This window comes from Octodon degus, unplaced genomic scaffold (assembly GCF_000260255.1).
Source record: "Octodon degus isolate 3935 unplaced genomic scaffold, OctDeg1.0 scaffold00024, whole genome shotgun sequence".
Taxonomy (NCBI): domain Eukaryota; kingdom Metazoa; phylum Chordata; class Mammalia; order Rodentia; family Octodontidae; genus Octodon; species Octodon degus.
The window spans coordinates 1,255,273-1,259,444 of NW_004524600.1; the positions used below are offsets into that span (position 1 = coordinate 1,255,273).

At 37.2% G+C, this 4,172-nt stretch overlaps 1 protein-coding gene across 1 annotated transcript in view; it reads left to right on the top strand.

Annotated features, from left to right (window-relative positions):
* The window catches only part of Oprm1 (opioid receptor mu 1), an 88,072-nt gene that overhangs the window by 71,438 nt on the left and 12,462 nt on the right, over positions 1-4,172 (top strand). The window lies entirely within an intron of this gene.

The following is a 4,172-nucleotide window of genomic DNA, read 5'->3' on the forward strand; positions in this document are numbered from 1 at the left end:
GAAGGAAGGAAGGAAGGAAGGAAGGAAGGAAGGAAGGAAGGAGAAGAAAGAGAGAGAAAGGAACGAACCTTTTGGCAGCCCAGTGTTAGAGTAGGTGTAAAGTACATGCTATGTCGTCTATAAGTGAAGTCTCCACGTCAACATAATTCACAGGGTAGGAAAGCAGACTCCACCTCTTGGTAAGAGCAGCGGCAGTCACATTGCAAAGGGCTGTGGATTTGGAGAAGGTGGGGTAGTCTGTCCGATTCTGCTAGCAATCCGCAATAGACACACACCTGAGGGGACAGGCAAGCCACAACTTCCTGAGGCAGGAACACAGGCATCTTAGTCCTTCTTGTGTCTCTAGCATCTAACCAGGATGGTGCCTGGCACACTGAAAAGTGAAATGCTTATCAAATTAGTGAATAATGAGAAAGCTGAAGGTATTTCAGATGTAGAGGATCTGAGGGTGACGTCTTCCTTTTCCCCCTACAAATAACCTAAGTGATGACGTCACACTCTAACATGATTTTGTGCTCACACTCCTGTAGCAACAGAGTAGTCCCAGAAAGCCCTGTTTTCTCCTCCTTAACCTTTAGTATTCTGATCATAACAGATGCATCAAAAATTTGGCTATGTATTTAACACATAGTTTTTATGAAACCTGGAACTAGCATTAGGTACCCTGCCATCCCTTGTTCTTCTTAGGACTCAACTTATTGCAGTGGTAGTACCCACACCTGGTTCAGTTTATTATCTTCATGGCTTTTTTTAAAAAAAATATTTTTTCAGGTAGACCTTGGCATAAGCCTCCACTTTCAATGTGCTTTCAGTATAATTTAATTTCTCTGCTCACATCCCATAGTACTGCTGGCTTACTGAACTCCACTTTTTTTCCTGCATGTATTCTGGTCAATTTTGGTCCAACTCAGACCTGAAATATTGCTTACTGCTAACCTGCCTTCCCTACTTGTTTTCTATCCAGTCATCTTCTATAATGTATTTTTTGTTTCACAACCTAGGTGATTTGTGAAAATGTTTAACATTATATAAGAAAAGAAACAATTCTCTTTTATCATTTGGATTATTATTTAAACAGTATATCTATAATCATAATATAATTCTGTCTTACGTTGGGATGACAGCTTGCAAATAAAAAGTGTGTTTAGCTGTACCATACCATTTATTCCCTAGGACAACACTGACAGGTAAACATGAAAAAGTAAATGTTCCTGAGGGGTTAAATGATTAGACAGGACCAAGCAAGAGGTAAGAAGTAGAATTCAGACAAGTGTTGCGGGCTTCTAAAATCAGTCCGAAGATATTCCCTGCTTCTTCTTACTATATGAGCTCCACTCTATACAGGATTCTCAAACTTCATTTACCATGAGCTGTAAAATGTGTGAGCTCGTAAGAATGCCTCCATCGGGCCAGGGGGATGGCTAAGTAGAATAAACGCTTCCCTGGCAAGCGCAAGGTTCAATCTCTGCTTCTGAAAAAAAAAAAAAAAAAAAAAAAAAAGAATGCCTCTATAAAGTTAATGTTCATTGTACGGAAAGAAGAGCCTAAGAATGTACTTTTTAAATAAATCACTGAACTAAATGTTCTCATTTAAACTGTAACTTTATTTCCAGGCACTATCAATTTGTCTTTGTTATCTAACCTGGGTACCCATTTCAGGAAAGCTGATTTATCATGAACTAGAATTTTTGCAAAATAATGTACTTATACTTTTCAGAAACTTTAACTTTCTAATACAGGTTTCTGAAATGAAAGATAAAGCTACTTAACAGTAAGAATGCTAACGTTATTCTTTTTCATAATTCTTTTTCATCGATACACCAAGTCCTTTCATGAAAGACTTGTGGTTGCCATTTTAAAGCACTTTCTTGACATGTGAAAGCAACATGGAAAGAAATTAGGAGATGCTTTCATTTGATTTAACAATAAAGCTATATTATGCCTACCTTAACTAAAAGCAACGGTCTGATTTTTAAAAATAACATCACTCTCAAAAGCTGGATCTTGGCTTTTTACTGGACATCTATAGGTTATTAATCTGAGACAGGAATTATTTCAGTGCTGTGACAGAAATTTCAAGTAAGAGTAGTCACAAAATTACAAGCCTGGACCACATTAAATAGTATTTTGCAAAATGAAATAAAAACGGCTGTTCTTTTAATTCTTTGGTTAAAGAGGAAAATTTGTGTGTGTGTGTGTGTGTGTGTGTGTGTGTGTGTGTGTGTGTGTTCACTTTATATCTGGCTGGGATTAGAGTAGATGTCGGCTTAAAATGAATGGTATGGGGGCCAGAGTTATAGCTCAGTGGCACAGTGCCTACCTGGCAAGCACAAGCTCCTGAGTTCAATTCCCAGTGCCAAATAAATAAATAGTATGCTCTCAGTAACAGAGGAACGTGGATTATTTCTACTGATTAGCCATAATACAGAAGGGTAAACTATGTTTACTTAAAGTCTGTTTACCCTCAGAAACATTTCACTATAAGACAATAAGTGTGTAAATCAGCTTATACCTCGGAAGGTATGGCGTAGTGAGTCATATGAGGTGTGTATTGTGATCTCTACAACTGGCGAAGGTGGTGATTTCGAAGTTACTTCTCCAAGATCATAGCTAAAAAGTAATGGTGGAAGAACAATTAAAGTGAAATTTGATTTTTACAAACCAGACTTCTGATCAATGTGCCCTGCTACACCCCAGTGTGTTTCACCCTTTTGATAGTGTATTTTTTGACCTCTGATCTTTTAGAAAAGCTTAGCTTTGAAGGCTAGATTTACATAATTAGTGAAATTTTTTCCTGTGCTTACCATTCCAATCAATGTAAGTGACTAAATTAGCAATGTACTTTCTTTTAAAAACTAATTAAAATTAGCTATCATCTTATTTGGCTAAACTTAAATGGGAGGCCACAATTTTACAGCAGTCTATGATAAACAATATTCTTATTTATCGATGTTTATTATTTCTAGCTCCACAGTTATAGGAGCCAATATGGAAAGTAGGTATTTTCCTTTTGACTTTCTACAACAACATATTTAGTTTTACTTCTACATCTAAGAGTTTGAAATGTAGTTTTCTGGCCCCTTTTTAGCACTGCAGTTTTCTGTCATCCTAAACAAAATGGCATTTTGAGAGGATCTAATATGGCATTAACCAGTTCTTAATCTTAAAATATCACTCTGATCACTATGGCTGCTGGTAGAGTAAAATAAATATTTATTTACAAATTACTACAATTTGATAAAACAAAGAATTATTTTGGGGACACTGTAGTTTCTAGAACAAAATATAACTTACTGATACTTGCTCTTTTAGGCTCATGACTTTTCTCAGACCTTCACAAACAAAAATTTCTTTCATTTATAGTAAATTTCATGACATTGAAGTAAATGGAAACTTTTCAGGATGAAAAGAAATACTACAGCCTTATAGCATAGGACTTGCTGGGAAGGGGTGTGTGTGTGTGTGTGTGTGTGTGTGTGTGTGTTGTGTTCATAGAAGAGACTAATTTCAGATGTTATATTGTTGTAAGAACACTATACGTGCGCATGCACACACACACACACACACACACACTGTAGTGTGTGTATTATTTCTAGTAAGTCTGTAGTATTTCTTTTCATCTGAAAAGTTTCCATTTACTTCAATGTCATGAAATTTACTATAAATGAAGGAAATTTTTGTTTGTGAAGGTCTGAGAAAAGCCATGAGTAGTAGTCAAAAAGCTAGCTTTAAAGACTTCTGGATTTTGCTCACTAAATATGAGTAGCATCCACTTTCCCACCTATTTCGGTTGGCATTTTATTATGACAGCCAAAATGTCTCTAGATATTATCAGATGTCAAGGAGGTGGGAGGGAGCTGAGAACCACATATCAAACCTGATCTGGGGCCTGCCAGAGAGCTCAGCCGACTAAAGCAACTGCTCAGACAGCTGCCAAGGTTCAATCTCCGGGGTGTCGTGCCGGCTCCGCCCCCAGAGTGCACTGAGTGGGTGATTGAGACTGGGTGTGATGGCATGTGCCTCTAATCCCAACGCTGGAGAGGCTGAAGACAGGAGAATCACTACGTGTCCAGTGTAAGTAGTGAAATTCTGTAGACTCTGTACTAAATACACAGAAAGAAAGAAGAAAGAAAGAAAGAAAGAAAGAAAGAAAGAAAGAAAGAAAGAAAGAA